The 25822-nt window shown below is 42.9% G+C and overlaps 1 long non-coding RNA gene across 1 annotated transcript; it reads right to left on the reverse strand.

Annotated features, from left to right (window-relative positions):
* Positions 1 to 1279: 1279 nt before the first annotated feature.
* On the reverse strand, positions 1280 to 25404 carry LOC110502229. The gene is made up of 3 exons (XR_002470304.2): positions 23695 to 25404; positions 18889 to 19119; positions 1280 to 3217 (listed from the first exon to the last, which is right to left on the reverse strand). It is a non-coding gene; the product is annotated as an uncharacterized LOC110502229 (long non-coding RNA).
* Positions 25405 to 25822: the final 418 nt, after the last annotated feature.

Here is a 25822-nt window from a genome sequence, read left to right on the forward strand (position 1 = left end):
GGCCTGATTCACGCGGTCTCCTCTGAACAGTTGATGTTGAGATGTGTCTGTTACTTGAACTATGTGAAGCATTTATTTGAGCTGCAATGTAAGGTGCAGTTAACTCTAATGAACGTTTCCCCTGCAGCAGAGGTAACTGGGCCTTCCTTTCCTGTTGCGGTCCTCATGAGAGCCAGTTTCATCATAGCGCTTGATGGGTTTTGCGACTCCATTTGAAGAAACTAGAAGTTCTTGAAATGTTCCGGATTGACTGACCTTTATGTCATAAAGTAATGATGGACTATCATTTCTCTTTGTTTATTTGAGCTGTTCTTGCCATAATATGGACTTGGTCTTTTACCAAATAGGGCTATCTTCTGTATACCACCCCTACCTTGTCACAATGATTGGCTCAAACATAATAAGGAAATAAATTCCACAAATGAATGTTTACCAAGGCACACCTGTTAATTGAAATGCATTCCAGGTGACAACCTCATAAAGCTGGTTGACAGAAAACCAAGAGTGTTCATAGCTGTCATCAAGGCAAAGGGTGGCTACTTTGAAGAATCTCAAATATAAGATATATTTTGATTTGTTTAACACTCATTTGGTTACATGATTCCATATATGTTATTTCATAGTTTTGATGTCTTCACTATTATTCTACAATGTAGAAAATAGTAAAAATAAAGAAAAACCTTGAATGAGTAGGTGTGTCCAAACTTTTGACTGGTACTGTACATTGACAGCCTGGACTATACACTGCTTAGGCTCTCATTACCTGTTTTTTCAAGCTCTGTCCTTCTAGGAAGAGGTAGCAACATCATGGGGCTGTGAAGTTCTGTGAAAAGTTCTGTGTCAGACCAAGATCCTGTTGCCTCCAGCCTCGGTCCTGTGTGACCGTCCATTCATGTAAACACACATCTGAGACAACACAGCTCTTATAGACCCACAGAGTACAGGCCTACAATGACACGTCCCTAAAGCCTCAGAGGGGCAGTTGTCAAACAATCTTTCTTTAACTTCTACAAAGTTCCTTACACTGCTGGCTCTTCAGTATCTCCAATCTCTCCAGTCTACATACCCTTTTTGGTTTCAGGTAGAAGAACCCTTTTGGGGTTCAAAGGGTTCTCCTATGGGGACACCCAAAAAAACATTTTAAGTTCTAGATTGCACCTTTTCTTCTAAGAGTGTACATGTAAAACGTGTTGCACATCAGTTTCACAACTTGAGTGTGTATGGGGCCAATCAGAGTGAGTTCTATGTAACACAGAAATTAGAAAGACGAAACACCTTGTTTAAAAACACATGAAACTTTATTGGTAGCAGCTTGTATACATCATGGTTACTGTGGCCATTAGCTGAAGCGGATTCAAAAACAGGCCTAAGTGTAAGCACATAGCCTTCATAAAAAACAAACATTTGGGGATGCTTTGCTCCCTCAGGACCTGGACGACTAGTCTTAATAGAAAGAACCATGAATTATGCTCTGTATCAGAGAATTCTACAGAAGAATGACAGGCCATACGTATGTGAGCTGAAGCTGAAGCGCAGCTGGGACATTCAGGAAGACAATGATCCAAAATACAAAATCAAGTCTACATGAAAATGGCTAAAAAGCAACAAATTTGACATTTTGGAATGGCTTAGTCAAAGTCCAGACCTAATTGCAATTGAGATGTTGTGGCAGGAATTGAAACAAGCAGTTCCTGCTTGAAAACCCACAAATGTCGCTGAGTTCTGCATGGGAGAGAGGGCCAACATTCCTCCACAGCGACGTGAAAGACTGATAAACAACTACATGAACAGTTTGTTTGGAGTCATTGCAGCTAAAGGTGGCAGAATCAGTTATTGAGTGTAAGGGGGAAATTACTTTTTTTCACACAGGGGCATTGTGTGTTGCATAACTTTCTGTATGAAATAAATGAAATAAGTACTGTATGTCATTGTTGTGTTATCTGTTCACTCAGATTCCCATTGTCTAATATTTGGTTTTGGTTGAAAATCTGTTAACATTCAGTATCAAAAATATGCAAAAGTAGGGCCTCCCGAGTGGCGCAGCTGTCTAAGGCACTTGAGGAATCACTACAGACCCGGGTTCGATCCCAGGCTGTGTCACAGCCGGCCGTGAATAGGAGACCCATGAGGTGGCGCACAATTGGCCTAGTGTTGTCTGCATTAGGGGAGGGTTTGGTCCGCCGGGATTTCCTTGTCCCATTGCACTCTAGCAACTCCTTGTGGCAGGCCAAGCACCTGCAAGCTGACCACGGTTGCCAGCTGGACGATGTTTGGTACGGCTGGCTTCCGTGTTAAGCGAGCAGTGTGTCAAGAAGCAGTGTCGCTTGGCAGGGTCGTGTTTCGGAGGACGCATGGCTCTCGACCTTCACCTCTCCCGAGTCAGTGTTGCATCGATGGGAGAAGACTAACTTCCAATTGGATATCACGAAATTGGGGAGAAAAAGTAGTAAAAATACAAATTTGTATTTAATAAATAAATATATATGCAAAAGTAGAGAAAATTAGAAAGGGGGCAAATACATTTTCACGGTACTGCACATACAGCATTCAGGTGGTGAGTCCAGTGCAGCACATACACAATGTGCCCCCTGCTGGACAAAAGTAGTTTAAATTCTCCTCCTGGATTAGTTGGGGGGATTTAAGGGTTGGTAGATTGAGGTCCTGGTAGGCAAGGAGAGGCACTGTAGTTCCTATGGTTCCTGTGCTGCAGGGTCATAGAGTAGAGGGAGAGCGTCTCTAGGACACACCCTGAGAGACCCATGCCAGGCATGGGCACAGTGAAACCACATGAGCAAAGAGGGACAGCGTCAGCGGGCATGCCTTCCATGCTGCAATTAAGGCAAAGGTAAACTCCTGGCACTCCTCACATGAAACCATCTACACACACGCAAGGGTATAAAAAAGTATTATCTTCTTCTTATCCACACGTCCTTAGAAATAATAACTCCTTGCCACGCACCTCGTCCCTGAAATCTGTGACTCAGAAAAATCCAGCATTTCTGTGTTCATTTGGGAGGGGGGCAGAGATGGAGGTGGGGTGGGGTCAGTTGTCCTCCTCTCAAGCTTAACTGTCCGAGGACAGCTCCCCCAGGGCATTGACGAACTCACTGGAGGAGGGGCGCTCTTTGAGACTGGGTGCCCAGCAGTGGCACATGCGCTTGTAGACTTCAGGGGCAGCCATCGGGCATGGGCAGCTTAATCTTGCCTGCTTGCAGACCTGGGGAGAAAAGAGTGGAGCAGAGAGACAGGGGAGGTTAGACTTGGGAGACAGAATGTACAGGTCAATGTGATTTGACTCATTCACTCCATTCTTATAGAGCAATAAGTCAAATCATAATAAGAATAGAGTAAAACTGGTTCTGGTAGGGAATTCATAAGAATTATTGGGCAGACAGCCTGCCCTCAGCTTGATCAAATAAAATGATGATACTGTATGTGCCACTTAGCAGACACTTTGTCAAGGTGACCTACAGTACAGTCTATCTCAATACAATGTCAAGCAAATACAAGTTATTCTCCTAACAGAACCATAAAAATGATTAATCACAGTCCTGCGATTGACACTCGAGAATAGCTTGAAGTTACCCCAAGAATAGGAGAGTGGCCGTGTCCGAAATCTGTCTTGCTTACTACTTACTAAAACTGCATGCTGTGCACTAATTGTACTACATACTATTTAGAATGTACTGTATAGTAGAAACAGAATTAACTATAGTTTACTTATGTAAAATATCAACATACTAGGCTCATCCATACTGAGATTGTGTAATCTAATGCACAATTGCTTTGCTACCAGCCATCCGTTCATTTTGGTACAGCTCATCACCTTATCTGATTATTGGCTGTTGTCAAACGCACATGGGTCTGGAAAGATGATTCTCATACTAGATGAAAAGGCCAAATTAGTTTGACATCGTGGCATTTAACATTTTAGAAATTTCACATACTATAAGGAGGATAGGAAAGGATGAACTTTAATGTCCCTAGGGGAAAATTGTCAGACACACAGCACTACTGTACACAAAATAGACACTACATTAGACACTCAACATAATACATACATTGCACGTTACCATTATCATCATACAGTTCTCATATAGCCACATAAGTAATACTTTGCTTATTCCCTTATTCTGTCAGTCGCGTACTAACAGCTCAGCTTTACTTATTGTCGTTTAGGTATTTGAAGGACATGGGAAGGCTTACACCTGTTCAGCTTACATGTGGGGACCCTATAGCGTATGTCTGAGGGGAGGAGGTATCCTATAGCGTCTGCCTGAGGCGAGGAGAGACAGTGTCTGCCTGAGGGAAGGGGGGTCCCTATAGTGTCTGCCTGAAGGGAGGAGGGACCCTATAGCATCTGAGGTGATACTCAGAGTAAAGGACATGGGAAGGATCTGGTTTTATCTGATCTACAAAAAAATCTGTGCTTGTCTGTTCAAAAATAGTCTGCAGGGAGGGATGTAGCCTCACACCCATAACCTTCATGGCAGTTTGTATCAGGCAGGTAATTTGGGATTTCAGTTGGACTGATAAATTGTCAAACTACACTGTGATGCCGTATCTCAAGATACTCTATGGCCGCATAGTATAACAGGAGCATTATTTTCAGCATTGTGGACAACCATAGGTGCGTGGTCGCCGACAGATTTGGGGACAAACACCATCTCCTGTTAACTCTAACCTGTTGAGTATGGATAGTCAGGAATGAGTGGTAACACCTTATGGTATAGGAGTTAACACGCATCTGCTTTAACTGGCTGAGTAGGACATGTGGCAGTATTGTCTTAAATGCTGAACTGAAATCAATAACTAACAGTCTAGCTTAGGCCTTGGGGTTTTCCAGATGTTGATTGCATGATGAGTCCCACAATTTTTCTTATAGGCAAAATCAAACACAAAATCGAACACAGGGTTCACATCTGAACGGAGCTCCCACACCATGGTCTTTTCAAAACACTTCATTACGATGGGGGTCAGGGAAACAGGTCTAAAGTCATTTTTCTTTTGGACAAGGCTTTTTCGGGACTGGAGTGATAATGGCCTTTTTCCAAATGGATGGGAGAGGATGGGAGTCTACAGACCACTGAAAGATATGGCACCAGGCCGGAGTCAGTTCCTCTGCATGTTTTTAGAATAAATATTGTCCGCTATTATCCTGTCATTTTCCATCCAAGTTGTCAGATCCCGGTGGCTTGTCATTGTTGATAGACAACAATCATTTTTTCACCTCTTCCACACTCACTTTACGGAATTCAAAATTAAAATGTTGGTCTTTCATATTTTTGCCAGATATACTTGGATGTGTAGTGTCAGTGTTTTTTGCTGGCATGTCATGCCTAAGTTTGCTCATCTTTGAAGTAGTTGGCAATATCAGTCGGTTTTGTGATGAATGAGCCATCTGATTCAATGAATGATGGAGCTGAGTTTGCCTTTTTTCCCCAAATTTCATTGAAGGTGCTCCGAAGCTTTTTACTATCATTCTTTATGTCATGTCATGTATCTTTGTTTCATAGTATAGTTTCTTCTTTTTATTCAGTTTAGTCACATGATCTCTCAATGTACAGTGCATTTGCCAATCGTTTGTGCAGCCAGACTTATTTGCCATTCCTTTTGCCTCATCCCAACCATACAATTTTTAAATTCCTTATCAATCCACTGGGATTTAACAGTTTTTACAGTCATTTTCTTAATAAATCTTCTTCAGGCTAGGGTCTATTTTTCTCCATTTCCGCCTGATTGACATGCCCAAAGTAGCTGCCTGGCTTCAGGGCCTAAACTTGCTCAGGCCCTGAAGCCAGGATATGCATATAATTGGTACCATTGGAAAGAAAACACTCAGAAGTTTGTAGAAATGTTGCAATAATGTAGGAGACAATAAAACAATAGATATGGTAAGAGAAAATCCAAAGAAAACCAACCATAATTTTTTGTTTCTTTGAGAGCCAATGCTCTTCCATTAGAACGTATACGGAAAAAATTTAATCTAGCTCCCAGTATGCAATTCCTATGGCTTCCACTGGATGTCCAAGGTTTGTTCAAGGTTTCAGGCCTGTTTCTTCCCAAACGAGGAAGAATTATGAGTTTTAGTACTGGGATACAGACTTGGAAATCAGTCTGTGCGCACGCGACGAAGAGGACACGCACCTGCTAATATCGTTTTCCTGTTGAACATACTTCTTTCTGTACGAAATATTATAGTTGAATTACATTTTAGGGTACCCAAGGATGAAATAGAAATGTATTTTGACTTGTTTTAGCAAGTAGCTTTTTGGATTCCTTTCTCTGCATGTTGAACGAGTGGATTCCTCAAATCGATGGTGGCAACTAAATAGACTTTTTGGGATAAAAAGATGGATTTTATATAACAAAATGACACTACATGTTGTAGCTGGGACCCTTTGGATGACAAATCAAATGAAGATTTTCAAAAAGTGAATATTTAATCGCTATTTGTGAATTTATGAAACCTGTGCTGGTGGAAAAAAATATTTTGATGTGGGGCGCCGTCCTCAAACTATCACATGGCATGCTTTCGCTGTAAAGCCTATTGTAAATCGGACAGTGCAGTTAGATTAACAAGAATTTAAGCTTTTAACCAATATAAGACACTTGTATGTTCCTAAATTTTAAGTATCCATAATCTTTATGATTATTTATTTGAATTGCATGCCCTCCAGTGTCCCTGGAAGTTGTACTGCTAGTGGGACGCCTAGCCTTAGGGTGCATGTTTATTAGTAACTGGGATAAGCAACGTTTATTTGCCCCTCATTACACACCACGGACCAACAAATATTCTTTACATCAACAACATAGGAATCACTACAAAACTTATTGTATGACCTCTTATACACTATATTAAACCCAGCCTCTGGAACGTTGGTTTTCCTAGATATGGCTACTATATTGTGATCACTACATCTGATAGATCTGGATGTAGAATTACCCTGGTAGGTTGACTGATAACCTGAACCAGGTTGCAGGCACTGGTTACAGATTGAAGCTTTTTCTTGAGTGGGCAGCTTGATGAAAGCCAGTCAATATTGAAATCACCCAGAAAATATACTTTCTATGAGCACAGTCATCAATAACAATGGAATCAATCACATTATCACACTCAACAGAGAAGTCATGTACATCAAATTTTAAATGAAATAAAAAACAATTCATTAATTGGTCTTGGTCTGCTCATCTGGTGTGTGCAATGATTTTTGCAGGGTTCATGTTGGTGATTGTTGTCATCGACTCCAACAGTTTTTTGGAGTTCATGTTGGTGATTGTTGTCATCGACCCCAACAGTATTTTGGAGTTCATTGTAAAGAACTCTTTTTTAATTGATTCCATGTGTTGTTTCCTTGTCTCCCTGAGCTTTTGGCTGAGCTCCTTTTGCACACATTTCAGTTGTTGTGGGTCCTTATTTTTGAATGCTTGTCTCTTGCAGTTGATACAGTCCTTTACCTCCTTTGTGATGTACGGTTTGATGTTTGGATATGCCTTTGTTGCTTTTTTGGGGGTACAAAGAATTTGTATTGATTTGTGCATGTCTAACTCATAAAAAATATCCTGTACACAAAAAACATCCTTGAAGTGATTCTATTCTGTCCTCAGTCCACACATTCACAGATTTCACAAGGGGTTTACTGCTCGATCTGTACGGTAGGTGGGAATGAGCTCGAGAATGTTGTGATCAGAGTTAGACAGGGATGGTTTGGCTCGGCTCTAGCAGTATATGCATTTTTAACATTTCCGTAACATATTTCTATTTTCAGATTTAATATATTGTTCATACCCAGGTAGTGACATTTCCAGTTTGAAATGATTGAAGTCCCACAAAATATTAGGGGCTTTTGGGATGTGTTGTATACAATACAGTACAGTACAGCATGTTGGTGGACAGTCAGCCACTTGGGCAGCAGCCCTCGCAGCCTTGGCACTAGAGGGTACAAAAAACAGTCCTATCATTTTGGGAATTCTGGATGCTCCCTGACTTTCTACCTTTCATTTCAGGGATTATTAGTGAGCTGGACACAGTCAAGAATAATTTCTACATAGTGCCAATTTGGTTTTAGTCATTTTAAAGTATATTGAAACAATTCAAACCCCTCGCGGATCCGTGTATGTTTGACACTGCTGGTCTATATGAATGAGAGTCTGTTATATGGGTATGTAATTGTTCAGCATCTATCATGTAGTGTGTGTGTTGTGCATGTACAGGGTTGGGCAGGTAATTTTTTTCAATGTAAGCCATTACTGTTACTAGTTCCCTGTAAAATTGTAATTAGTAACGTAACTTTTGGATTACCTAAACTCAGTAATGTAATCTGATTACTTTCAGTTACTTTTGGATTATATCATTTAAATTCAGTTTTGCACAATTCCTGACATTTAATCCTAGTAAAATGTCCCTGTTTTAGGTCAGTTAGGATCACCACTTTATTTTAAGAATGTGAAATGTCAGAATAATTGTAGAGAGAGTGATTTATTTCACATTCCCAGTGGGTCAGAAGTTTACATACACTCAATTAGTATTTGGTAACATTGCCTTTAAAATATTTAACTTGGGTCAAACGTTTCGGGTAGCCTTCCACAAGCTTTCCACAATAATCCAAGATGGCGTAGCAGTGCAGACGTGTTTTGTTCGTCCTCTCGTGTACTTTTGTATTTTTTCTTATTTTTTTATTTGTATTTCAATTTTATTTTCAATCTCTTCTCCATTTTAGTTCAATTATACCTTCCGGTAACCTGCCTTACACAATGTGATACGGAACCGCTATTATTTTTAAACCTCATAGCAAGAACCTCCTAGCCATCAGAAGCTAACCAGCTAATTAGCTACAAGCTATTTAGCCGCTGCTAGTGGCCTTTACCTTCGCATAGGTACCAGCCCTTTTTTTAGCTTGGATAATACTCGCCAACCTACCAGTAACGGACTGTATCTCCACTACAACGCCGGATTCCTGCCGTAATCCCTGGACCATTCTCCTGATTTTCACAGCTAGCTAGCACCCACCGAGTTACCCAGTACCGAAGCTATCCCTGAGACCCACCTCCCGGCCTACTCAGTTGTTCACCCGGACTCCACCCAAACACGGCTAGAACACACTACTCCACCGGATCCTTGCTGTAAACTCTGGACCTTGGCACCGGATCACCGCTGCTAACGAGTGGCTATAGTGGCTAACGCCCCTGCCCCGAAACTAGCACCAGTTAGCCATGAGCCAGGCGCATCTCCCGGATAGAAAACTAAGTTACTACAACACATCTTTTACCATCGGGCTTGGATCCTTAGTCGACACCAGGTCTACCGACGAATACTCCATCCGCTGTGCCTTCAACCGGCCTCCGTTGGAGCAGACACTTCTACTAACTTTAAACGCCGCGTCGCCCGCGTCAAAGCGTGGTAGCGACTACTCCGTGGCTCCCCTGTTCCTTCTATTGCTGCCCCCTGGAACCTATGATCACTTGGCTACATAGCTGACGCCCGCTGGACTGTCCATTAATAACGGTACTCCATTCTGTTTATTTATTTGTAAAAAAAAATTTAAAAAATATCTGTCGGCCCCTGCCGCGAACTCAGGCTCTGTGTGTAGTTAACCGACCCTCTCTGCCCAGTCATCGCCATTTTACCTGTTGTTGTTTTAGCTGATTAGCTGTTGTTGTCTCACCCGTTGTTGTCTGAGTTAGCTCGCCAAAATCAACACCTGTGATTACTTTATGCCTCTCTGTATGTCTCTCTCATAGGTCAATATGCCTTGTATACTGTTGTTTAGGTTAGTTATCATTGTTTTAGTTTACTGCGGAGCCCCTAGTTCCACTCATTATACCTCTGATACCTCCTTTGTCCCACCTCCCACACATGCGGTGACCTCACCCATTATAACCAGCTTATCCAGAGACACAACCTCTCTTATCATCACTCAGTGCCTGGGCTTACCTCCTCAGTGCCTGGGCTTACCCACCCCATACCCATCTGCACATTATGCCCTGAATCCATTCTACCACGCCCAGAAATCTGCTCCTTTTACTCTTTGTCCACAACGCTCTAGGCGACCAGTTTTGATAGCCTTTAGCCGTACCCTCATCCTACTCCTCCTCTGTTCCTCGGGTGACGTGGAGGTAAACCCAGGCCCTGCATGTCCCTAGGCACCCTCATTTGTTGACTTCTGTGATGGAAAAAGCCCCGGTTTCATGCATATCAACATCAGAAGCCTCCTCCCTAAGTTTGTTTTACTCACTGCTTTAGCACACTCCGCCAACCCTGATGTCCTTGCCGTGTCTGAATCCTGGCTTAGGAAGGCCACCAACAATTCTGAGATTTCCATACCCAGCTACAACATTTTCTGTCAAGATAGAACTGCCAAAGGGGGAGGAGTTGCAATCTACTGCAGAGATAGCCTGCAAAGTTATGTCATACTTTCCAGGTCTATACCCAAACAGTTTGAACTTCTAATTTAAAAAATTAACCTCTCCAGAAATAGGTCTCTCACTGTTGCCGCCTGCTATCGATCCCCCTCCGCTCCCAGCTGTGCCCTGGACACCATTTGTGAATTGATCGCCCCCCCATCTAGCTTCAGAGTTCGTTCTGTTAGGTGACCTAAACTGGGATATGCTTAACACCCCAGCAGTCCTACAATCTAAGCTAGATGCCCTCAATATCCTTTGGCGGACTGCAATAGCATCGAATACTTCCCACGATATACAACTGTTCAGGGAAGTCAGGAACCAATACACGCAGTCAGTCAGGAAAGCAAAGGCTAGCGTATTCAAGCAGAAATTCGCATCCTGTAGCTCTAACTCCAAAAAGTTTTGTGACACTGTAATTTCCATGGAGAACAAGAGCACCTCCTCCCAGCTGCCCACTGCACTGAGGCTAGGTAACACGGTCACCACTGATAAATAATACAATTTCAATAAGCATTTCTCAACGGCTGGCCATGCCTTCCTCCTGGCTACTCCAACCCCAGCCAACAGTATCTCTACTTGCACATCATCATCTGCTCATTTATCACTCCAGTGTTAATCTGTTAAATTGTAACTATTCGCTCCTATGGCCTATTTATTGCCTACCTCCTCATGCCTTTTGCACACACTGTATATAGACTTTCTTTTTTCCACTGTGTCATTGATTTGTTTATTGTTTACTCCATGTGTAACACTGCTTTGCTTTATCTTGGCCAGGTCGCAGTTGCAAATGAGAACTTGTTCTCAACTAGCCTACCTGGTTAAATAAAGGTGAAATAAATACAATTAAAATTTAAAAAATAAGTTGGGTGAATTTTGGCCCTTTCCTCCTGACAGAGCTGGTGTAACTGAGTCAGGTTTTTTAGGCCTCCTTGCTCGCACACGACTTTTCAGTTCTGCCCACAAATTTTCTATAGGATTGAGGTCAGGGCTTTGTGATGGCCACCCCAAAACCTTGACATAGTTGTCCTTAAACCATTTTGCCACAACTTTGGGAGTATGCTTGGGGTCATTGTCCATTTGGAAGATCCATTTGCGACAAAGCTTTAACTTTCTGATTGATGTCTTGAGATGTTGTTTCAATATATCCACATCATTTACCTCCTCATGATGCCATCTATTTTGTGAAGTGCACCAGTCCATCTTGCAGCAAAGCAGCAGAACATGATGCTGCCACCCCCGTACTTCGCAGTTGGGATGGTTTTCTATCAGAGCCAACACAGTCTAAACTTTGACACGGTAGCAGATGTCATTTTTGCTTCATGGGTGCAAACCGGCAGTCTACAGCCTCAATGACCGCAGTGATGATATGTGCAGTGAATGTCGCAATAGGTATTTTCTCTGAGAGCATAGACTTCAAGCTTAGGATTGTTGGGATAAGAAAGCCAAGAAAACACTTCTCTCCCTAAAGAAGATCAATAGAGAATGTGAGTGGCTGTAGAACTGTACTGTACTCCTTGAGAAAAGCAATTTCACGAGGATGTAGTTTGCTGCTCACACCCGGGTCTTCACAAATTTGCCCCAGCTGGTCATCTGTGAGGGCTATGAGTTTGGAGATGGCTCTATCTTGTCACACATGGAACAGTTACTTTCATGCTTGCAATGTCCTCTATTGCCTCTGAAGCTAATGTGGACTTGTGTGCATTGACATTGCACTTCTGTACAATTTTCGTGATGGACCTTGGGATGTAGCTTTGTCCAGGAGGTTGAGGGTGTGTGCCACACAATGTTCAAGAATCACACCCACATCAAACCTCACTCCATCATCCGTCTCATCTTGTTCCTCTTCATTTTCACTGATCGCCTTATCAAACTTGGCAGCAATCACATCGTAGGTATGACGTCCTCTGTCTCACACAAGCCAAAGCAGCTGACTTCCTCAACAAGGTGCCCTCCTCGATCCAGTGGCATGTCATGCCGAAGAAGCTTCTGTTATGGACAGACCATATGTCTGTTGTGGTGCAGACTGACTTTATGCTCTGGTGGAGAGAGCATATTTCATGGACTCAAATTCCCTTCAATTCGTTGCATTAGTCTTTCGACACATGACCTTTCTCCCACCACTGTTTCCTCTTCTACTAACTACTAGCTTGTGGAATGAAGGCACCTCTACTAGTGAAAAGGGTTGCAAGTCCTCTATGATGATGTCAAATACCAGGTGATTAACCCGGCTTTGTGAGGTGTGTGGACCTCCTGGTTGTAGTTTTGCTTGTTTCAATGGTGTACAAGATGTCCCTTTTTGGCCATCTGTAGATAGCTGTGCATCTCTGCACTCAATCATGTCATCTGGCTGCCTTTTCCTGCTCAAGGTCTTCCATTGATTGCATTGCATCCTCTGAAAAAAATAGTAATTACTTAACTATGACACTACAGTATAATGTAAGTATTATAACATTGGCGTGAGCACCTTGTTATTGTTTCAATTAAGGATTGTAGCTTTACCCAACTTTTGCCCTCCTTTTGAAACATATGTTTCACTTTCTATAGCCTGCCACTGTCTGATGAACACATGGCTGGGGTTGGGACATGGAACCACTCACACATGGATAAGGCTATGGATGCAAGGATGTCTATGGTGATTTATATTGTTTGTCTAGAAATACTCAAATATAAAAAATATATATATTTTAGTTATGATTGAATAATACAGGCCATTATTTGGGTTGCAAAATCTATTGAACAGCAAGAAAACTGCAGTGTGGCTTTGATTTGGGTAGCATGTTAATCTGAAACCATAGTTAGCAACAACCCTGACAACCCTGACAGTGAGCATCTTGTTATGTTGAGTTATAGAGCGTTCAAAACGTAATTTTTTTACTTTTGATTTAGATAGCCAACTAGGCTATTTAGTCCAGTGAGGCAACCCGCCTCACCCAACGTAGCTATTTTTCCTAAAGTATTTATATTTACTTCAGACCTTGGAACCCCTCAACTGAAGCTAGCCAACGAACTACCAGCTTCAGCAAAACATTGCTAGCGGTCTTCAGCTAACCGGTCATCAGCTAACCCTTAGCTCGGAAAGCTCTCGCCAGTTCGAACAACGCGACTCTAACCAGAGCATAACGGACCTATTTATTATTTTATTTTATTTTTCATCCCCGGATTCCCATCGCAAACGGAACATTTTGAGCTCCTGGGCTACAATATCCAGACCCACGACCGGTCCATCGATGTCACTGCATGAAGAGGAATAAACAGATACCCCCATCGCGACGTCCCCAAAGGCTAACTCTCTAGCCCTTGCTATCTCCTTGCTTGCAAATTCGGCCTGCTAACTGCTAGCTTGTTTAGCCCGGTCCGCTAACTGCTACCGTGTTTAGCACCGTCTACTAACTGTTAGCTTGTTAGCACAGGCCTGCTAACCGTCTGAATCGCCGCGTCCCAAACACTCACTGAACCCATATTTACTTTCTATCCCTTTTCGATTTTTAATTTGTTTATACCTTCCGGTAACCTGCCTCACCCAATGTGATACGGAACCGCTATTATCTTTACATTTTTAGAACACACTCAAGAACCTCCAGAAGCTAACCAGCTAACTGGCTACAAGCTATTTGGTCATTGTTAGTTTTCTAACCTGGATAACACTCGCCAGTCCAGCTTCCCTGCCCCATCCACCGCTGCCCCTTGGACACTGATCACTTGGCTACATAGCTGATGCATGCTGGACTGTCCATTAATCACGGTAATCCATTCTGCTTGTTTATGTTTTATCTGTCGGCCCCAGCCGCACTTAGGCTCTGTGTGTAGTTAATCCGACCCTCTCTGCCTAATCAATCGCCATTCTACCTGCTGTTGTTGTGCTAGATGATTAGCTGTTGTCTCACCTACTGTTTTAGCTAGCTCTCCCAATTCAACACCTGTGATTACTGTATGCCTCGCTGTATGTCTTTCTCAAATGTCAATATGCCTTGTATACTGTTGTGCAGGTTAGTTATCATTGTTTTAGTTTACAATGGAGCCCCTAGTTCCACTCTTTATACCCCTGTTACCTCCTTTGTCCCACCCCCCACACATGCGGTGACCTCACCCATTACAACGAGCATGTCCAGAGATACAACCTCTCTCATCATCACCCAGTGCCTGGGCTTACCTCCGCTGTACCCGCACCCCACCATACCCCTGTTTGCGCATTATGCCCTGAATATATTCTACCATGCCCAGAAACCTGCTCCTCTTATTCTCTGTCCCCAACGCCCTAGGCGACCAGTTTTGATAGCCTTCAGCCGCACCCTCATACTACTCCTTCTCTGTTCCGCGGGTGATGTGGAGGTAAACCCAGGCCCTGCATGTCCCCAGGCACCCTCATTTGTTGACTTCTGTGATCGAAAAAGCCTTGGTTTCATGCATGTCAACATCAGAAGCCTCCTCCCTAAGTTTGTCTTACTCACTGCTCTAGCACACTCTGCTAACCCTGATGTCCTTGCCGTGTCTGAATCCTGGCTCAGGAAGGCCACCAAAAATTCTAAGATTTCCATACCCAACTATAACATCTTCCGTCAAGATAGAACTGCCAAAGGAGGAGGAGTTGCAGTCTACTGCAGAGATAGCCTGCAAAGTAATGTCATACTTTCCAGGTCCATACCCAAACAGTTCGAACTACTAATTTTGAAAATTACTCTCTCCAGAAATAAGTCTCTCACTGTTGCCGCCTGCTACCGACCCCCCTCAGCTCCCAGCTGTGCCCTGGACACCATTTGTGAATTGATCGCCCCCCATCTAGCTTCAGAGTTTGTTCTGTTAGGTGACCTAAACTGGGATATGCTTAACACCCCGGCAGTCCTACAATCTAAGCTAGATGCCCTCAATCTCACTCAAATCATCAAGGAACCCACCAGGTACAACCCTAACTCTGTAAACAAGGGCACCCTCATTGACGTCATCCTGACCAACTGGCCCTCCAAATACACCTCCGCTGTCTTCAACCAGGATCTCAGCGATCACTGCCTCATTGCCTGTATCCGCTATGGAGCCGCAGTCAAACGACCACCCCTCATCACTGTCAAACGCTCCCTAAAACACTTCTGTGAGCAGGCCTTTCTAATCGACCTGGCCCGGGTATCCTGGAAGGACATTGACCTCATCCCGTCAGTTGAGGATGCCTGGTCTTTCTTTAAAAGTAACTTCCGCACCATTTTAGATAAGCATGCTCCGTTCAAAAAATGCAGAACTAAGAACAGATATAGCCCCTGGTTCACTCCAGACCTGACTGCCCTCGACCAGCACAAAAACATCCTGTGGCGGACTGCACTAACATCGAACAGTCCCCGCGATATGCAACTGTTCAGGGAAGTCAGGAACCAATACACACAGTCAGTCAGGAAAGCTAAAGCCAACTTCTTCAGGCAGAAGTTTGCATCCTGTAGCTCCAACTCCAAAAAGTTCTGGGACACTGTGAAGTCCATGGAGAACAAGAGCACCTCCTCCCAGCTGCCCACTGCACTGAGGCTAGGTACCACGGTCACCACCGATAAATCCATGATTATCGAAAACTTCAACAAGCATTTCTCAACGGCTGGCCATGCCTTCCGCCTGGCTACTCCAACCTCGTCCAACAGCTCCCCCCCCCCGCAGCTACTCGCCCAAGCCTCTCCAGGTTCTCCTTTACCCAAATCCAGATAGCAGATGTTCTGAAAGAGCTGCAAAACCTGGACCCGTACAAATCAGCTGGGCTTGACAATCTGGACCCTCTATTCCTGAAACTATCCGCCGCCATTGTCGCAACCCCTATTACCAGCCTGTTCAACCTCTCTTTCATATCGTCTGAGATCCCCAAGGATTGGAAAGCTGCCGCAGTCATCCCCCTCTTCAAAGGGGGCGACACCCTGGACCCAAACTGTTACAGACCAATATCCATCCTGCCCTGCCTATCTAAGGTCTTCGAAAGCCAAGTCAACAAACAGATCACTGACCATCTTGAATCCCGCCGTACCTTCTCCGCTGTGCAATCTGGTTTCCGAGCCGGTCACGGGTGTACCTCAGCCACGCTCAAGGTACTAAACGATATCATAACCGCCATCGATAAAAGACAGTACTGTGCAGCCGTCTTCATAGACCTTGCCAAGGCTTTCGACTCTGTCAATCACCGTATTCTTATCGGCAGACTCAGTAGCCTCGGTTTTTCGGATGACTGCCTTGCCTGGTTCACCAATTACTTTGCAGACAGAGTTCAGTGTGTCAAATCGGAGGGCATGCTGTCCGGTCCTCTGGCAGTCTCTATGGGGGTGCCACAGGGTTCAATTCTCGGGCCGACTCTTTTCTCTGTATATATCAATGATGTTTCTCATGCTGCGGGCGATTCCCTGATCCACCTCTACGCAGACGACACCATTCTATATACTTCCGGCCCGTCCTTGGACACTGTGCTATCTAACCTCCAAACGAGCTTCAATGCCATACAGCACTCCTTCCGTGGCCTCCAACTGCTCTTAAACGCTAGTAAAACCAAATGCATGCTTTTCAACCGTTCGCTGCCTGCACCCGCACGCCTGACCAGCATCACCACCCTGGATGGTTCCGACCTTGAATATGTGGACATCTATAAGTACCTAGGTGTCTGGCTAGACTCTAAACTCTCCTTCCAGACCCATATCAAACATCTCCAATCGAAAATCAAATCAAGAGTCGGCTTTCTATTCCGCAACAAAGTCTCCTTCACTCACGCCGCCAAACTTACCCTAGTAAAACTGACTATCCTACCGATCCTCGACTTCGGCGATGTCATCTACAAAATTGCTTCCAACACTCTACTCAGCAAACTGGATGCAGTTTATCACAGTGCCATCCGTTTTGTCACTAAAGCACCTTATACCACCCACCACTGCGACTTGTATGCTCTAGTCGGCTGGCCCTCGCTACATATTCGTCGCCAGACCCACTGGCTCCAGGTCATCTACAAGTCCATGCTAGGTAAAGCTCCGCCTTATCTCAGTTCACTGGTTACGATGGCAACACCCATCCGTAGCACGCGCTCCAGCAGGTGTATCTCACTGATCATCCCTAAAGCCAACACCTCATTTGGCCGCCTTTCATTCCAGTTCTCTGCTGCCTGTGATTGGAACGAATTGCAAAAATCGCTGAAGTTGGAGACTTTTATCTCCCTCACCAACTTCAAACATCTGCTATCTGAGCAGCTAACCGATCGCTGCAGCTGTACATAGTCTATTGGTAAATAGCCCACCCATTTTCACCTACCTCATCCCCATACTGTTTTTATTTATTTATTTTTCTGCTCTTTTGCACACCAATATCTCTATCTCTACCTTTACATAACCATCTGATCATTTATCACTCCAGTGTTAATCTGCATAATTGTAATTATTTGCCTACCTTCTCATGCCTTTTGCACACAATGTATATATAGACTCCCCTTTTTTCTACTGTGTTATTGACTTGTTAATTGTTTACTCCATGTGTAACTCTGTGTTGTCTGTTCACACTGCTATGCCTTATCTTGGCCAGGTCGCAGTTGCAAATGAGAACTTGTTCTCAACTAGCCTACCTGGTTAAATAAAGGTGAAATAAAAAAAATAAAAAAATAAAACTATCTACAACTGATTTGATCTTAGTTCAAATAGACTTAATTAGCTCAATTGTTAGCATAGCAAGTATGCTATTGTGCTAATTTGTTATCTTTCTAACTACAATAGCTAGCAACCGACAGAGCAACTTTAAGTGAGCAGCATACCCCATAGTGTAGGAGAGTTGGCAAATTAGCAAACTAAACAGGCTAGCTAGAAATCTGACTAACTAGTTAGCTAGTACTTTCTGACCTATGCTGGAACATTGGTAACATTGTGAAGACATCCTGTCTGCCTCTAGAGACTAGCAAGCTAATGCGCCACACCTGCCAATTTTCATCCTTACCTCCAAGTGTTTCTTCAGGTTCGAAGTCAAGTCTCTGGATGTTGACAGCAGCTTTACAGTGGGCAAACATAGTTTGCATTGAACTGTTACATTCCTGCCCTTTTCTTCTTTGAACACAAATTGTTATTTGAAGCACCATCCAAAAAATGCATTGCGTTGGCACGCCATACCATTTTCTTTTGTGACCGTGTATGTTGCTCAGGCAGAAAGATCAAGTAGTACTTTTTCAGTTAATGATTGACGTCAATATAAAAGGTCATTAAGAAAACAAGCAATTGTTTCATGGACATTTTTTTTCTGCAAACATCCCTTCTAAATTTGAAAGTAATCCTAGAAGTAATTATCTTTTTTTTTTTTTTAAGTATTGGTAATCTGATTACAATATTTGTGCTGGTAATGTAACAGATTACATGTAATCCGTTACTCCCCAATACCTGTGTGTGTGTGCGCTCATTCTCACTTGTGGATGTGTCTGCATGTGTGTGCATGCGTCTGTGCTGTATCTATGTGTGTGTGTGTCTTTGTGTGCACGTGTGTGTGTCTTTGTGTGTGTGTGTTTACCAGCTCATAGTACTCCAGAATCATATAGTGGGGCTTGGCCTCCCTACACAACCCCAGCAGTCGCACCACGTTGCCATGGCTCAGCTTGGAGAAAATGTTGGCCTGGCGGCTGAAGACTAACTGCAGCTGCTCGTCTCTGCAGGCTCTTCACCAGCACCACTGTATCCTCCTCGCCCTCCTCGATGGCCTTCGCCTTGGCCAGCAGCACCTCGCCAAACTTCCCTTTCCCTACTGTAACGGTTTTGACTTGAGGTTATTATTTATAGGGGTGCCAGGTAGGTTGTGCCTACCAGAGAAAACATTGGTTTCTCCTTTTGGTTTGGGAGGGAATGAGTCCCATCTGGTCCGTCAAGTCTACACCAATACAAAGGACGTATGTAAAAGTCAGGATGGAAATAAACCCTTAAAACATTGGAAAGAACTTACAAAACAACAATATTATTATTATTTTGCGTGGGTTGTATTAGCAACATCAATGATTACACACACATATAATAATATAACACAATGAGTTCTGGTTCCTCCAGAAATGTCCTGTACCTCGGGCCTAAAAAGAGTCCAGCCCGGTAAAGGAGTTCAGTGAAATCAAGTGACTTTTGTCACGCAATGTTTGTCCGTTCATTCCGTGTAGCGTAAACCCAGTATTAATCATACAAGCAATATAAAGCCTATCAACTCTAACTAAGTCCTCCTCTACACCTAACTACACAAATCAACACAGTATAAATCACATCAAAACAAATTAATTACAGTATACAAAAAGGTTGTAGTCAGTCGGAGAAAGGCCACGAAGAACGGAGAGGTGTAGTCCACGGACGCAAAAGAGTGGATCAGATCCTGGGTAAACTCTATTAAGCTACAAAACACACGTTTAACGGCAACAAAACAAATGGAATAGAGAAGCTTCGGACCTGAGGGTTGAACACATCCTCATTCACGTCTCCATCACAACCCCACTTTTGCGCAGCTGATGCTGGTTATTTAATTGGGAATTAAAGGGAAAGCGTCCTATTGGAAGGAGAAGCACTGAGACGGTTCAGAAAAAGTTAGGGCCGTCACACACCTCCTCCCATGGAAAAAGCCGACCATTGCCCTGGAAGGCACATCTTGGTCGGGGACACCGAGAAAGGTCTCCTCATCACTTTCCTCTACAAAAATATTCATGACTTTTTGGAGCTCACGCTCCTCAGCTGAGGGGTCACAGGCCTTAAGGTGTGAGACTTCTGGGTCTGGGAATCCGAGAAAAGTCTCCTCACTTTCCTCTTCAGAGATATCCAGGACCTTGCGGCGCTCAATCGCCTCCTATTCCTCAGCCGAGGGGTAACAGGCCTTAAGGCGTGAGACATGGACAACGCGCATATCTTCACCTGTGTCCTCTTTCACCACTCGGTAGTTCAAAGGGCCCATCTGCTCCACAATCCTATATGGTCCTTGCCATTTAGGAGCGAGCTTGGCCGAGAAGAATTGTTCAGCTTTCGAGTAAGGATGAGAACGATGAACCGCTTGTAGGTTTTGAACCTGCCCAAATGACCAGCTAATGGGTCTTCAATGGAAATGTTGAAGCAGTTGAAGGCGTAGAGTTTCAGGTACAGTGCCTTGCGAAAGTATTCGGCCCCCTTGAACTTTGCGACCTTTTGCCACATTTCAGGCTTCAAACATAAAGATATAAAACTGTATTTTTTTGTGAAGAATCAACAACAAGTGGGACACAATCATGAAGTGGAACGACATTTATTGGATATTTCAAACTTTTTTAACAAATCAAAAACTGAAAAATTGGGCGTGCAAAATTATTCAGCCCCTTTACTTTCAGTGCAGCAAACTCTCTCCAGAAGTTCAGTGAGGATCTCTGAATGATCCAATGTTGACCTAAATGACTAATGATGATAAATACAATCCACCTGTGTGTAATCAAGTCTCCGTATAAATGCACCTGGACTGTGATAGTCTCAGAGGTCCGTCAAAAGCGCAGAGAGCATCATGAAGAACAAGGAACACACCAGGCAGGTCCGAGATACTGTTGTGAAGAAGTTTAAAGCCGGATTTGGATACAAAAAGATTTCCCAAGCTTTAAACATCCCAAGGAGCACTGTGCAAGCGATAATATTGAAATGGAAGGAGTATCAGACCACTGCAAATCTACCAAGACCTGGCCGTCCCTCTAAACTTTCAGCTCATACAAGAAGACTGATCAGAGATGCAGCCAAGAGGCCCATGATCACTCTGGATGAACTGCAGAGATCTACAGCTGAGGTGGGAGACTCTGTCCATAGGACAACAATCAGTCGAATATTGCAGAAATCTGGCCTTTATGGAAGAGTGGCAAGAAGAAAGCCATTTCTTAAAAATATCCATAAAAAGTGTAGTTTAAAGTTTGCCACAAGCCACCTGGGAGACACACCAAACATGTGGAAGAAGGTGCTCTGGTCAGATGAAACCAAAATTGAACTTTTTGGCAACAATGCAAGACGTTATGTTTGGCGTAAAAGCAACACAGCTGAACACACCATCCCCACTGTCAAACATGGTGGTGGCAGCATCATGGTTTGGGCCTGCTTTTCTTCAGCAGGGACAGGGAAGATGGTTAAAATTGATGGGAAGATGGATGGAGCCAAATACAGGACCATTCTGGAAGAAAACCTGATGGAGTCTGCAAAAGACCTGAGACTGGGACGGAGATTTGTCTTCCAACAAGACAATGATCCAAAACATAAAGCAAAATCTACAATGGAATGGTTCAAAAATAAACATATCTAGGTGTTAGAATGGCCAAGTCAAAGTCCAGACCTGAATTCAATCGAGAATCTGTGGAAAGAACTGAAAACTGCTGTTCACAAATGCTCTCCATCCAACCTCACTGAGCTCGAGCTGTTTTGCAAGGAGGAATGGGAAAAAATGCCAGTCTCTCGATGTGCAAAACTGATAGAGACATACCCCAAGCGACTTACAGTTGTAATCGCAGCAAAAGGTGGCGCTACAAAGTATTAACTTAAGGGGGCTGAATAATTTTGCACGCCCAATTTTTCAGTTTTTGATTTGTTAAAAAAGTTTGAAATATCCAATAAATGTCGTTCCACTTCATGATTGTGTCCCACTTGTTGTTGATTCTTCACAAAAAAATACAGTTTTATATCTTTATGTTTGAAGCCTGAAATGTGGCAAAAGGTCGCAAAGTTCAAGGGGGCCGAATACTTTCGCAAGGCACTGTATGTACATTTGGTAGAGTGTTCTGTGAGGTAGTTGTACAACTCGGTAGACTTTGTCTTCAATGATGGTCAGCTTTGTGGTAGGATTGACCTTCTTTTCTCCATCTTCCAGGATAGTCTGGTACAAAGCCTGTACTTCTGGATCATCCTGTTGGGCTTTCCATATGGCCTCATCAGAGATGGGAAAGTCCGTTTTGAGTCTCGCCTGCTTGACAGGACAGTAGCACATGTAAGATGAGGGCCACCGTTATCACAAGCAGGAGCTCTGGATAAGGCATCTGGAACAGTGTTGTATTTTCCTTTCCTGTATTCTACTCAATCATGTCATCTGGTTGTGATGGAGACGTGAATGAGGATGTGTTCAACCCTCAGTTCCGAAGCTTCTCTATTCCGTTTGTTTTGTTGCCGTTAAACGTGTGTTTTGTGGCCTAATAGAGTTTACCCAGGATCGGATCCACTCTTTGCGTCTGTGGACTACACCTCTCCGTTCTTCGTGGCCTTGGATTGGATTGTCTGACTGACCGACTGACTACCACCTTTTTGTATACCGTATTTCATTTGTTTTGATGTGATGTATACGGTGATGATTTATGTCGTTAGTTGTAGTTGAGGACTTAGTAAGAGTTGATACGCTTTAAAGTTCTGTGGTAAAATAATTGTTATATTGATTGTATGATTAATACTGGGTTTACGCTACACTTGAATGAACGACAAACATTGCGTGACAAAAGTCACTTGAGTTCACTGAACTCCTTTACCGGGCTGGACTCTTTTTAGGCCTGAGGTACAGGACATTTCTGGAGGAACCAGAACTCATTATGATATTATTATATGTGTGTGTAGTCATTGATGTTGCTAATACAACCCACGCAAAATAATATAGTTGTTTTGGAAGTTTTTTCAATGTTTTAAGGGTTTATGAAAAGTTTATTTCCATCCTGACTATTAAGTCCTTTCTATTGGTGTAGACTTGACGGACCAGATGGGACTCATTCTCTCCCAAACCAAAAGGAGAAAGGAGAAACCGTTACATAAAAAATCATGTTCTCAGCTATGGTGTGGCTATTCTCCCCTTGAATTGCGTTCCCATGCAAAACTAGACAGATAGCTAACAACTAAGTCTTCAATAAAACTCCCAAGGTGTGACTTTTCTTGACTGGATATATTGAAAACGTTTATGTTGTGAAACTGTAAAATACAGAAAAGAATATACTTTAGTATTCAATTCAAATTGACATATTGTTGCTGTACATTATACATTTCAAGTTGAAGTTGCATGAAAATACAAAGCACGTGCCAATGTATCATGCATCTGGCATGACGCCAAACCATATAGCTAATTGTTACTCATATAGAAATTGGCTAACTGCTTTCATTACTTTGATAATATACAACCATCTCTGTAGAATAACAAAGCATATTTCACTAGAAACAGTAACAAAACTACAGTATTGTATATTTTACAATTTGTTTGCATGATGAACGAGCAAGGTAATACAGCTGCAATGCAATTTGTGTGAGTAAATGCAACGAGCATTGATATGTAATTATAACAATAACAAGATTATCATCACTAGCTAAATGCTTGAATCGAACTTACAAACAAATATTTTGAAGCGTGACAAAAGACTGTAGCGTTGTTTTTAGCTGCTTCTCGGCGTCTCTTCCTGTTTCCTTCTCTGCGTGTCTCTTTCTGTTTTCCTTACAGTCTAAGTACCAGAAAGCTCCACTAGGGGGCGAATAACACCATGGAACACAATGAAAATCCATCTTAACCATTGTCATAAAATTAATGATTCGTTATCTTCTAGCAGGATGGCAGCACAGTGGCCATTCTGCTGCACAGCTCTTCCTGGTGGACAGCAACCACATTACACAATTTGCATGTTTGAGATTTACTATATTGCATTCGGACTGCAAATTACAAATCACCTTGCATCCCAAATTACTACTCATTATGTGATCAAGATAAGCAATACTGCTCGCCTTGGCCAAAATGATCCCCCGAAACACTGTGTCATGTGATTTGAAATCCACAAGAACTAAGCATAGTAAAAAGTGCAGACAGTAACATGGGCAGATATTGCCCACTACAAATTAAACATACTCAGGCCTTTATGATTGGAAACATGATAATGATCATATTTTGAAATCCATATTTTGAAAAAGTTTATTGAGTGCACAACCCCCACTTTAAGAGCTGAGCACTTTAGGGCCAAAACTGAGATTAGTACTGGGTTGTACAGATGAGAGGGAACAAGTGGAGACATTATAGGTGGATTAACTTCACAAACAAATGCTTTTAGTTTTTAAAGAGAGCACACCAGTTTACTTTCCTTAATCTTTAAGACTCTCACCAAATTACAAGACTACGCAACACTCCAAACTCAGGTTTGTGACTATGGTGACTATTGCATTTTCCTTGCAATGCTCTTGGTAGCCACAAGGTGGTGGCATGTCAACTGGATATGAGTGAGTACAAAATGTTCAACATAGGGGCAGAGTATGATGTAGGTAGGAGCATTCAGACACACATCAGACTAATAAATAAATGTTTATTCTGTGACTCACATGGACACAACTACTTGCCAGACACGTAGCCTACACAAGATGATAGCAAACAGTGCATTTACTCAGAAACCCACTGTCAATTGACGCTCCCTTTCTACCTATCCATACTATTAAACACACACACACACACACACACACACACACACACACACACACACACACACACACCTATCCACCCACCCAGCACCATGTTACCCAACACACTCCACACCTACCAACCCCCTACTTAATTGGCATCTTAATTGGGGAGGAGGAGCTCATGGTAATGGCTGGAGTGGAATAGGTGGAATGGTATCAAAAATACATCAAACACATGGCTTCCATGTGTTCAGTGCCATACCATTTGCTCCGTTCCAGACATTATTATGAGCAGTCCTCTCCTCAGCAGCCTCCACTGCCCCACACACACACAGTCATTTAAATAGTGCTCTTTTCCAGTCATTTGGGATTGAGATACACAACAGATGACATGAGACGTGGTTGGAGCTCAGCTTGGAATGTTTTTTAATCAGGTACCTACTTACTGCTTGAGAAAATAGTGTTGTGTGTCCATCCAAGTAAAATTTAATACACAGCATATGGTTCATTCAAGTTCAGAACTGTACTTTCTTTTATGTCTTTCTTATTTTTGTATCTTTATTTAACTAGGCAAGTCAGTTAAGAACAAATTATTATTTTCAATGACGGCCTAGGAACAGTGCCTGTTCAGCGGCAGAAGGACAGATTTGTACCTTGTCAGCTCAAGGATTTGAACTTGCAACCATTCCATTACTAGTCCAACGCTCTAACCACTAGGCTACCCTGCCGCCCATTCATGTGTGGGGTTGCTTCTCAGCCAAGGGAGTGGGCTCACTCACTTTTCCCTAAGAACACAGCAATGAATAAAGAATGGTTCAGCAAACTGGCCCAGATAAAAAAAAATCCAAAGATTTCACACACATCATCAATTCATAACTAGAGTTTTAAAAACTAGAACAAAATGCTAAATGAATTGTCTCTCCTACAATGAACTACTTCTGCAAAATAAATTGTTTGCTTACCTTAACTCCTCAAAGGGAGAGGTTTGGATAATAAAATACCCTTTTCAACCTATTTTAAACTACAAGCCAAGCACAAGAAGGCGTCACAGTGTATGAGAGTGGGTTGATTAAATCTAG

Source organism: Oncorhynchus mykiss, chromosome 23 (genome assembly GCF_013265735.2).
Source record: "Oncorhynchus mykiss isolate Arlee chromosome 23, USDA_OmykA_1.1, whole genome shotgun sequence".
In the NCBI taxonomy this organism is placed as follows: domain Eukaryota; kingdom Metazoa; phylum Chordata; class Actinopteri; order Salmoniformes; family Salmonidae; genus Oncorhynchus; species Oncorhynchus mykiss.